Below are 12,526 nucleotides of genomic sequence, written 5' to 3'. Positions count from 1 at the left end.
ACAGACTTTATTAAAGCACAGAAAGTCACACCACCGGAGTAGAACGCAACACAGCGTCCCCAAACCCAGCAGAATCAGTCCCCCCACCCACCAAACGATAATGGGACATAAAGGTGTGCGGAGAACTCCAGGTAGCAGCCCTGCAGATTTCAGCCATGGAAGCCCCCTGAAAACAAGCCCAGGAAGCCGCCACCCCCGAGTCGACCTTCCCTGAACAGACCCCGGAGCCAACACACCACAGGCCTCATACGCAGCACCCACAGCCCATCGTAGCCAACGACTGAGGGTAGCCCCAGAAGGCTTAAGACCCTGACCAGCCAGGCCAAAGGTCACAAAAAGGGATTCCACCTTACGAAACGGCCCAGTACGCGACAAATAGATCTCAAGAGCCCTCTGGACGTCCAAACAGTGCAGCCGCACCTCAACCTCTGAAAGAGGATCAGGACATAAAACAGGCAAAACCAGATCCGCAGAGCAGTGAAAAGAGGAAGGGACCTTGGTAACAAAGGAAGGATCAGGCCGCAGTACCACCCGATCAGGAAAGAAACGTAAAAAAGGGGCCGAACGAAGCAAGGAGCCCAACTCCCCAATCCGCCTAGCCGACGTAATAGCCACCAGGAACAGCACCTTGATCGTCAGAAACCTCAAAGACACCTCCAGTAGAGGCTCAAAGGGAGCCCCCTGCAAAGCACCCAAAACCAGAGGCAGATCCCAACTAGGAGCAAAGGACCGAATGACAGGCTACTGAAAGAAGCAACTCCGCAACAAACGGGACACCAGGGGAACCACCGGGTCACAGACCGAACCCCGAAAGGCCCGAACAGCAGCCCACTGAGCCCTCAGGGAGGGCACAGCCAGACCCAAGTCAAAGCCGTCCTTCAAAAAGTCCAAGACCAGTACCGGATCCACCTCCAATGCAGACCACCCACGCGCCGTACACCAAGACTGAAAAGAAACCCAATGCCGGGCATAGGATTTGAGAGTCGAAGGACGCCTGGACCTCTGAATAAATTCCGCCACAGAAGGAGAACACCCCAACGCCACAAGGTTCATCCTCTCAACAGCCAACCCGCCAGTCTCAGGCGGACCAGACACTCCAGAGACAGAGGGGGAAATGACAAGGGACAAGGGACCACCGGCAACCTCCAGCAAGGCCCCACTGCCAACTTCAATAACAGAGGGAACCAAGGCCGCCTGGACCAATCCGGAGCCACCAGGATCACCGAAGCCCGATCAAATTTGACCTTCAGCAGAACACGCAGCAGCAGGGCAATAGGGGGAAAGGCAGACATCAGGCCCCCCTCCCACCGGAAGGACAGGGCATCCACCCTCCAAACCTCGGCAGAGCGAACCAGAGAACAAAACGTCTCCCTCAAGGCGTTCCGCGGGGCCGCAAACAGGTCCACCACCGGGACCCCGAACCGGGCCATCAGGCAACGAAAGACTTCCTGAGACAGGCACATGTCCGACAGGGAGGGAAACACCCTGCTCAGGCGATCCGCCTCCGAGTTCAAAATCCCAGGCAGATGTAAAGCCCTCAGAGACAACAAGTGAGACTCCGCCCACAGGCCTATACTTTGAGCCAACAAATTGAGGGAAGCCACCCTCGCGCTCCCCTGGCGGTTGATATAACACACCACCACCGTGTTGTCCGACCGCACCATCACATCCCTCTGGAGGACCCAAGGCAGAAAATGAGACAACGCCAACTGAACCGCCTTCAATTCCCGCCAATTTGAGGACATCTCCGCCTCCGGCACAGACCAAAGACCCTGCACAGACTCCTGACCCAAGACCGCACCCCAACCCAGTTCGCTGGCGTCGGTTGTCAGGACCAACCTCACTTGGGACAGAAGGGCGAGCCCTGTAAGAGGTTCCGATCCACCAGCCACCAGGACAACTCCCGGGCGATGGACACACTCCCCGGAACCAACAGCTCGTAATTCAGAGAGGCTGGATCCCAATGCTCCAGAAGATGATTCACGAGGGGGTATAAGTGTAAGCGGGCCCAAGGAACAATCATCACAGTTGCTGACATCAGCCCCTGAACACGCAACCACTGGCGAGCCGTGGAAGACCGAGCCCCCAACACCTTCTTCAGTTCGTGCACAAGAGTCAGTCTGCGGGGCTCCGACAGGAAGACCTTCCCCAACCTGGTGTTGAACTACCCCCCAATGAACAACAGTTCCTGAGTGGGGTGAAGATGGGATTTCTCCAAGTTCAGAATCCACCCGAACCGTTGAAGGAGACTGCAAACCTCCCGGGAATGTGACTGAGCCTGAAGGAAAGAAGAGGAAGAAATCAACCAATCGTCCAAGTAAGGGAAAACCTGTATACCCTTAGCATGCAACAAACCCACCAAGGGCGCCAACACTTTAGTAAACACCCTCGGAGAGGCAGACAGGCCAAAGGGCAATACCTGGAACTGGTAGTGATCCACCCCTACACAGAAACGCAGGAACCTCTGTGAATCTGCGTGCACTGGCACATGAAAATAGGCGTCCCGCAGATCGAGAGAAGCCAGGAAATCTCCCACCGACAGGAAGGGAAGAATCAACTGCAGAGTCACCATTTTGAAGGACCGATGAGGGATACACAAGTTCACCGCCTTCAGATCCAGGACCGGACGGAAGTCCCCATTTGGCTTTTGGATCAAAAATAGGATTGAGTAAACCCCCCGACCCTGTTGACTCACAGGCACCATCACCACAGCACCCTTTGACACCAAGTCCCGAACTCCGTCCAATAGAGCACGACATCTTGCCAGAGACCTGGGAACAGGGGTAGCTTTGAACACATCCATCGGAGGAGTCCCAAATTCTATTCTGTAGCCCAGCCGTACCACCTGTACCACCTGTAGAACCCACAGATCCCGAACGAACTCCTCCCAGACAGGTAAAAAAGAGGTGAGGCGACCCCCAACCGGCACCTCCAAGGAATCCATCACATAGTCACGACTTGGAGGGACCTGCAGAAGAGGAAGCACCTTGTTGACCCCGGGACTTGTGGAAGGAAGGGACACCCCGGCCACGTCCCCTACCACGAAAGGGCTGAGCAGCCATCTTAGATTGAAACGCCTGCCCAAAAGCCCGCTTATTACCCGCAAACTTCCCTTTCTGAGAAGAGCGGACCGGAGCCAACAATTTTTTGTCCTCAGCTGTCTTTTTAATCAAAGCTTCCAACGGCTCCCCAAACAGCTTAGAGCCCGTGAAGGGAATCTTCATCACGGCCGCCTTCTGAGCAGCTTCCGCCTTCCAAAACTTAAGCCACAACTGCCTCCTAGCAGCAACCGAGGCACCAGCAGCCGCCGCCGCAGCACTAAGGGAGTCGAAGGACAAGTCAGCCATGAAACGCAACTGCTGTTCCAACATGGACAAAGACTCAGAGGGATCCTCTTCCTGCATGAGCTGCGCAGAAATACCCTGACAGTCCTTAAGAAGCGACTGAACAAGATAGCTGGTGTAAGCAGCAGACCGAACAGCCAGATTGGAGGCTGCAAAGGATCGCTTCAAGGCCCCCTCGACACGCTTGTCCCCAGGATCAGAAGGCACCGCATCTTCAGACCCCACCAGGCTCTGAGACGCCATACCAGCCAGCAGAGAATCCACTTTCTCACCTAGATCGGGAGCCAATCCCTACACAGGACCGAAGGCCGGCCTTCAAACCGCCCTATCAGAGAAGACTACCAACCTACAAAAGGAAAAGACTGAACAGGGCCCAACTCTAAGGACACGAAGAAACCCGGAAGACCCCGCCCCAGGAACCAGTGAACCCAGAGGTAAGAACTCCCCAACAGAACTGCAGGAGAGCAGACCTAGGGCCCCACAACAGCAGAGCAGCAAGAGGCCAAGACTCGAAATCAAGCCCCATGCAAATCCCTCCAGCAACACAAAAACGGCAATAAAGCAAATTGGACTGCCAGTAGAGGGAGCCCCAACAACAGAAACGCGGGGAAGAGAACACTAACCCAGGAATCAAAGTCGGACTGAACCTAAACATCGGGCCCCCACGGACCAAACAAAGGCAGTCCCCCCCCCCCACCCCGCAGTCCCAGACTCCACCAAGGATTACAGGAAGCAAATAAAAAGGGGGGAAACACGGGCTCGAAGAAACGAGCACCGAGAGTAAAGAGAAAGAGAAGCCAAACCGGCACGCCCTCGGCGCGCAGAAAAAGCCAGCCACACACCCCCGCTCCCTCCCCGGGTGTACCCGCTAGAGCAGGGAACGAAACCGGAAGAGGGGAGGCTGCAGCAGGGAGTCACCACCCCACACCAGGCAGTCCGGACCCCCAACCCCACGGTCCCGCTACAGCAGGGACTCAAAGCAAATGCCCACAAGGAAAAATAAAAACGGGCACAATAGGGGTTAAAAACGGGCGCTTAACATCCCGTCTCACACTTACCAGAAAGGAGGCCAATTCCAGTGCCCCCCTCGATGAAGTCCGCTCGGAAGTGATTCCGCAGAAAAAACAAACAGGTTGTTGATTGGCAGGTCTTGGGGTTATATGCTTGGGAGTTTCTGGTGGGAGGAGCTATGCTCATGTAGTTAGGACTGGGACGGGGAGGGCTGACGAGGAGGTAATGGCCGAGGGGCCGGTATCGAAGTTCCAGCTGTGCAGCCTGGGGGGCAATTTGGGCTGTGTCTGGTGTGTTCAGATGTCGCCAGCGGCCCAGTGGGGCCCTGAGTGGTCTTTCTGGAGGCAGATGAGCGTCCATTACCCCCCTTTTATCAACAGGCAGAGTTGTCACTCCCTTTCTCTCGCTGGGCCGGCCAATTAATGTGTGCATACTGAGCGGGGGAAGGGGGCTTGAGCAGAAGTGGCCTCACTTGTTTTCCGGTGCTTATAAAACTTCACCGAAGTAGCGTTTTGAGGAAAGGCAATTTGCATGTAGGGTGCTCGGGCCGATTTTCAATCCTAATACAACCCTGGCCGGGGTTGTACCGGGGTTGCTTGTCATCAAAATGGAAAGCCGAGGATACACACACAAGCCGGAAACTCACTCCCCTGCAGAGAGGGATGAGCGCTGCAGTAGTGCGAGGTGGTACACGCCCCTCAGCCTAATTTAAATATCCAAATCATGTTCCAAATGTGATTTGAGAGGCAAAAAGGCTATTTTCAGCCCCAGCTTTAGCTGTGCTACTATTAATGCTGCTGCCGGGGACGAGATTGGAGAAGCCTAACAAACATCCAAAGGGAAGAAATGCTTCTCCGGAAATACTATGTGGTCGCGGCACCGAAAGAGAAGATTATTGCTGTATCTCCTAATGACCTGCAGCAATTGGTGGACAGAGTAGTATCAGCTACTGTACAGCTGCAGAAGACAACATTCAACATTGTAGTACTAGTAATAATCTTTATTCGGCAAAATTGTTCACCATAAAAGAGTACATATACACAATAAATATTCAATTCCCCCGCTAAAACAATAAAATATAATACAGCATAAAAGATATCCTGGGATAAGGAATGCTCCACAGTCACTAATTTAAGTGAAGGTATCTTCGGTTACGTGCATCAGTCCGTTGGTAACCTAGACTGCAATTTCAGTAACCGGGAGCGCGTCAGCCAAACGCTACCCAAAAATTTTGCCACCCCACATATCATGACAGTAGATGATGAATCGGTAGAAAGTACACGTAATGCCAGACTATGACACCTCAACCCCAGCTCCCTACATACAGGTTTCAACCAGATTTTCCGGGCCACTTTGTAGGCGGGACAGGCAAAGAATAAGTGGGCCACAGTTTCCTTTGGTGCTGCACAGCCTGGGCACGAACGCAAGGGGGCACCAGATTTGGACCACCTCATGGTGAAATCATGCACCGGGAGCGTCCCGTACCTCAGTTTAAGATATAGCGCTCTATCTAGGGGTTTGGTTATCAGGTCTAGGAAGGGTTCTAGTTTTTTCACCCATTTAAATTCCAAAAACCGATCCGTGAGTGAACCCACATCCGAACCAATCAGTGCCTCGCCCTGTACCCAATCCCAGTAAAGCTTTTTAATCACTTCCTTGGGCGGCGGCATCTGAGAATCCGATGCGTCTCTTAGTCCTAGTTTAAGGACCAGGTCTCTCACATTATTCAGCCATCCAATTTTTTTGCCAGTGTCGAGCAATAGAAGGTCATCCAACCCTTCAGCGTATTTAGCAAGCTCCTCAGTCCTTCTTAAGCGGGTCCAGAAAAGCAATGGGCGTAGCCTCACCAAGTCCTTAAGGGCTCTTCTGCCCAAATCTAATCTCAGGGGGATCAATGGAGTGGAAGCTGGAAGGGCCACCACCTTCCTCAAGAAGTTATTTTCCGCTATGCAGAGATCAGATACATTTTCGAACCCCCAGAGCTCGGAGCCATATAATGCCGCCGGGAGTATCTGGCCCTCATAAATCGCCATGGCCGGGGAGACAGGTTTACTACTTGACTCGCGAAGCTCCCTCAGAGTCACCCCAGATACTCTTTGGTGGCTGAGTAACATTTTGGCCAGGTGGTCCTTCCAGGTCATTCGACTATTTATCCGAACTCCAAGATAGTCAAATGAATCGACCATCTCCAGGGGAGCCCCATTAAGCGAAAAGTTATTTTTAAATCTTTTGGAGGGTGAGAATGCCATCAATTTAGTTTTCGAGGTATTGATGATTAAGCCTCTGTTAGTGCAGAAGGAACTAAATTGATTCAAGAGTTTTTGCAGACCCACTGGGGATTTGGAGATCAATAAGGTGTCGTCGGCGAAGAGTAAAGTGGGGATTCTTTCCCCTGCCAGGGATGGGGCATCCGACTCTTCCCCTTTCAGATGGTCCACCACTCCATTCACAAATAGGGAAAAAAGAGTCGGGGCCATAACACAACCCTGGCGTACTCCCCTCCTCACATGGACCCTATCCGTTAGCTGGCCCTGTGTACCCCATCTGATCCTCGCATAATTCCCCTCATGGAGTTTTACGATTAAACTCAGGAGTCTACTTGGGAATCCCATCCCTCCTAGGATCTCCCACAATTTAGCCCGGGGGACCAGGTCAAAAGCTGTTTTAAGATCTATGAAGGCCATATATAAACTGCCTTTTTTGATGGTAACTGCCTTCCAATAGATAACAAAAAAGCGAAAGACCTGGTCCATCGTGCCTACCTTTCTTCGGAAACCCGCTTGGAGGTGGGAGAGGATGCTAGCCTCCTCCATCCAATCGCCAACCCTTGAGATGATGACCCTGCCGACCACTTTCTGGATTATGTCTATCAGACTGATAGGTCTGTAGTTGGCAGGGTCATCCCTTGCCCCTTTCTTAAACACTGTTACCACCTCGGCCCCCTTCCAAGAATCTGGCACCGGGTGTCCCCTAGCAATCAAATCATTATTGTGGCGATTAAATTGGCCCAAGCCAGAGGTTCCGCAATCAACAGGTCCCCAGGGATCCCATCCGGACCAGCCGCCTTCTTGGGGGTTAGATGTCTAATAGCCATTGCTACTTCAGAGGCCGTGAATGGGAGATCATCCATCCCTGTGGTAACCCCATCTCCAAAACTTGCTACCCCGGGACTGTTTATCTCTTCATTACCGCCATATAGGGCTAAAAAGTGGTTAAACCATTGCTGGCTAGTTATGTGAGCTGCTAATGGTTGCGATCTCCCCTGCCTGGCTCTGTTAATCAGATCCCAAAAAAGGTTCGGGTTCCTCCTGCTCACAGCATTAGTTAGGTCTTGCCAATGCTGTTCCTCCCATTCGCGTTTAGCCAGTGATAGTACTTTCAAGTAGTCCTTCCTAGCCGCTCTAACTAGCAAAGGATCCCTAGAAAGTAAGGCTTTTGTCAGATTTTTCCTTTTGCCCTTACACTGGTCCGAATACCAAGGTTTATTTGTGATGGGAGGTGTGGTGTTTTTCCTATGGCTTTTCCCTTTGGAGGTAAAGAAGTGACTAACTTGCTCTATTGTGGCTTTATAAGCTGAGACAAGGGAAGTGTGCGGATTCATACTAATCTGATTTACACAATCCCAGACCTCCAGATCCGAGCACAGGCCCTCCACCAGGGATTTAATGGTCCCTAGATCATCCTCCTTCAGGTTTGCCTTGTCCCATTTCAATCTGCGGTTTTTATTGTATGGGATAATCTCTTCAGTTATTTTTGTGTGGGCATTCGCCCTCCTGTCTTTAGAGATGCCCCAGTTGAACTTGCTACACAGGGGGTTATGGTCGCTATCCTGACTTGGCAACACCTCCATATCAATTAGGTCTGCCCACAAGCTAACATCCATTAGGATGTAGTCAATTTGGGACGGCCCAGTAAGCCTATTGAAAGTCAGTGCACCTGCCCGGTCGGACATAGTCCTGCCATTGAGGGCTCTTAACTTATGATCCCTTGTTAGTGCATTGATTTGGATTGCCCTAGCTGACCATTTTCTAATAGGGGGCAGGGACAGGGTTGGAATGGACCATTTTGAAACTTCATCTTCAATACCCAAGGGATCGTCCCCAAGGAGGGGTTCAAACGTGCAATTGAAATCCCCCCCCCCCCCACAATGATTTTCGCTGTTGGGGGGCAGGTAGCTAAAGCTGAATCCAAAGCTGATAAAGTTGAAGAGGCGGTATCCCCAGGTGCCCCTCTGGCATACACGTTAAATAGATCAAGCCTGCATCCCTCTACGTGTCCCCTAGAAGAGAGGTGAAGTATGTCACTACACTCCAACTCATGACGTGTGACCACCCAGTCCAGATCTATTTTTATCCAGACCGTGAGGCCTCCCGCTGGTCTACCCTTCCCTCTACTTACTGCTGGCAAAAAGTGGGTGGTGTATCCCGATTTATTTAGGGGTAGTAGGCTCCAGGTTTCCTGGAACAGGCAAACATCGAACTTCTCGATGAATGTGTGCCATTCAGGTATATCCAGCTTCCTTTTTAACCCCGCTACATTCCAAGATAACAGGTTTATTACCCGTTGACCCTTGGGCACCTTGGTGTAGACCCCCTTGTTCCCCCCGTCATTACCCACCGCAGTCATGCAGCCACCCACCTCCTGAACCAAGGGATTAGGGTTTGCAGGGCAGCTAGCCGTGCTGACCATACTCCCGGCTACCGAAGAAGCCTCAATAGTGATGTTGGTAATGGCAATTTGAGTTAAATGGGATCTATCTTGCCCTATATCTATACTGCCACGTGATCGTGGGGCCTCCATGCCAGGCGGACCGACTCTCTCCCCCCCTGGGCAGTGAACATCAATCGCAATCTTCCAGCCCAGAGAGCTGCGAAAACCGATTATAAGAGTCCAAGGGGGTAAAGGGTCTTAGATGTTCCATCCTGGTGTCGTGGTTCATTGTATGTCTACGGGGCACTGTGGTCCAGGCAGTGTGATCAGCCGCCAAGGCGAAGTACTGCCCATACTGGGGATACTGGGGATAATTATTGATGTAAGGCAAAGTAGGGGGTGGCCTATAGGAGTGGAACTTATTTTGATATTTAGGAGGAAAGGCCTCTGTCCTGGGATAGAAATACGTTAGGTCCCGAGGGATGATTCGAGTGTCCCCATTTCCAGGTGGCCAGTTTAAGATGTAGTCTACTGCCCGAGGGTCTCTAAAGTTAACCACCACTAGGTCCCCCTCTATATCTTTACGCCTGCTACCCAGCCAGTTAATCCTTCTGACATGGACTATATCTCCATCTATATTGTGTGTTATGGGCCTATATGTCCTCAACCAATGAATGATTTTATTTTTAAGTTCATCATATCCCTCCTTCCTACTTTCTGCTAATGGTGGGACCCCGCTCAAGACCACCACAAAGGGTACTGCTTCTGGGGGAATTTCCACTTGCGGCACCTTTTTCCGGGTCTCTAGTATATCTGCCTTCCCCTTGGTCGTTCTGTTTATTACTTATCGGGCCTTTGACACTGGCCTTTTAGGGTCACCACCCGTTTCAATTACTGGTGTGTTTAGGTGTTTAGGAGGGGGTGGATTTTGGGAGCCGAGATCGGCCCTACCCTGGGGCTGTGACTTGTGTTTGGTCGGCTGAGGTGGGGCAATTGGGGTGTTAGCATCAACGGTAGCGGGAAGCCTGGCCGGAGGTATGGGATGCGCCACCCCACTCCCCTGGGCTTTGGTTAGAGTAACCATGCTGTTTATAGCAGTCTCCAAAATAGTCAGTCTAATTTCAACCTTTTTAATGGACTCATTAATAGGTAAAAGGAGAGATCTTAACAGAAATTCCAAATTCCCTATTAATGACAGGGGAGATGGAATATCTGGTGCTACAACCCCAGCATTGCTATCAGAATCCACGGCCTGTATAGCTACTTCAGATGGATCCGCTTCCCAACGGCGGTGCTACTGCTAGTGCAAAATCCGGCCCCTCAGCTAGGACACTCTCAATTTGAATGGGAGTTTTTAGCCCTTTACCAAAATCAGAGTGCGGGATTTTAGCTTTACCTTGGGCCGCCCTTGATTTCCTCCTTTTTTTACTTGGTGGAGGACGATGAATCTGGGCAACAACTAATTGCTTAGGTTTCTGTTTCCTAGGCTTGGCTGTGACTGTGATGCGACCGGGGCTAGGGGTAGGGTAAACAATTGTAATATGATCCGACGGCAAGCAAGGTGTGGGTGTAAACTCACGCAGCAAAAGGGGAACACCTTCTTGGCTAGCATTATCCCCACTCATGTCTAGCGAGCCTCCCTCCCGGGTCAAAACAAGAGGAGTACTGTCAGTGAGAGGTCTGGTTTTCATGCTCTCAACTGAGCGACGCCGCTCAGCCCTGCGCTCAGCTAAAATAGTCATTATCAACCTCGCTCAGTACCTTGGGAAAGTAGTTGTCCAAAGACCCATTGCGTAGTCTTTCTTCCCAGGGGTTTCCTCTTCTGTCGGCATAACCAACGTTGTCAGGGCACGGTCCACTGTACTGCAGATGTTAAGGGGTAGGCCCAGCCCAGCCTACTCTGGCCTACGAGGGCCTCAGAGGGCCCGCCCTTTGCCCCGAGCTCCGTCCCGCTCGTGTCCCGCTGCGCGAGACGGTTATGATGATTTTATACTCCTGGGTAAAGGGTGAGGCGGTGCCGCTGCGGGAAGAGGCTGCAGGTGTGAGAAGTGCCTCGCAGTCCCGCAGCGGTGTGGGCGGTGAGGGCGGGTCCTTCCTCTAGCGGCAGCAGCTCCCTCTGCTAAGCCGCGTCCCAAACAGCAAAAGGGTTCAGCTCCTGAAACGATCCTCAGAGGAGCAGCCCAACTCGCACACAGGTCAGCCCACACTCGGTTTGAGTAGCACCCGCGCAGCGGGTGCTGCGAAAGTTAATACAGCTCCAGGCGGGGGGGCGGGGCCGCTGCGGGAAGAGGCTACAGGTGTGAGAAGTGCCTCGCAGTCCCGCAGCGGTGTGGGCGGTGAGGGCGGGTCCTTCCTCTAGCGGCAGCAGCTCCCTCTGCTAAGCCCCGTCCCAAACAGCAAAAGGGTCCAGCTCCTGAAACGATCCTCAGAGGAGCAGCCCAACTCGCACACAGGTCAGCCCACACTCGATTTGAGTAGCACCCGCGCAGCGGGTGCTGCGAAAGTTAATACAGCTCCAGGCGGGGAGGTGGGGCCGCTACGGGAAGAGGCTGCAGGTGTGAGAAGTGCCTCGCAGTCCCGCAGCGGTGTGGGCGGGTCCTTCCGCTAGCGGCAGCAGCTCCCTCTGTTAAGCCGCGTCCCAAACAGCAAAAGGGTCCAGCTCCTGAAACGATCCTCAGAGGAGCAGCCCAACTCGCACACAGGTCAGCCCACACTCGGTTTGAGTAGCACCCAACATTGTTTCATTCAATGGAGATGAGTGTGAGCCAGAATTACAAAAAGGCAAATCTGTGCCCTGGAAAATCGACTCAAATCATAAACCACATCAAGAACAAAGTACATTTCCCTGATGAAGAACAACCAGGCACTGCAGACGGAATGTTTGAATCATATGGGCTCCAAGCTCCAAAGGGTGACACCAAAATTAGAGTAAAGAGGGGAATTAAAGTTCAGAGACTTTAACCCAGAAGCATTATTTCAAATAATTCACCCAACAAAAGATCAAACAAAAAGGTCAATCTTGTTGGAAGGTGCGACAATGATAATTCGTAATCCAGTTGCCACAAATAGAAAGCGGTTCCTCATTCCTCTTTCCAAGGGAACATGCTTTAGGAGAGTTAAGACCAATTCTGGATGAAGTAAATTACTATTGAGAATAAAAAAAATAATTTAAATGACATTTTACAAACTGTTTTCCGCCTAATTTTGGCGGAGATTATTTGCTGCTTCTAGATTTTCAGGATGAATACTTTCATATTCCCATTTATTCAGAATCAGAAAAGTATCTTTGATTTGCTCCGGAATGAGCACTACCAGTTCAGAGTACTTCTCCTTAGGCATTTAAAGCGCTTAGGGAGTTTTCACAAAGGTACTGACTTCTGAAAAAGCTCATTTACAATAATAGGGTTTTTACATTTTTTCCTATTAAGAAGATTCCGGGGGGGACGATGCGGATACTGCTAATTCCAACCTCTGCAAACATATCACCGAGGCACTTGACTGCACGGCTCCACTCTCTCGCG

The 12,526-nt window shown here is 51.7% G+C and overlaps 1 protein-coding gene across 4 annotated transcripts in view; it reads left to right on the top strand.

Moving 5' to 3' along the window:
- UNC13B (unc-13 homolog B) overlaps window positions 1-12,526 on the top strand; it is a 3,024,149-nt gene that overhangs the window by 2,090,949 nt on the left and 920,674 nt on the right. The window lies entirely within an intron of this gene.

Source organism: Lissotriton vulgaris, chromosome 3_1 (genome assembly GCF_964263255.1).
Source record: "Lissotriton vulgaris chromosome 3_1, aLisVul1.2, whole genome shotgun sequence".
Taxonomy (NCBI): Eukaryota; Metazoa; Chordata; class Amphibia; order Caudata; family Salamandridae; genus Lissotriton; species Lissotriton vulgaris.
Note: the sequence above shows the minus strand (reverse complement) of the source record. Positions and strands in the feature narration are given on the sequence as shown.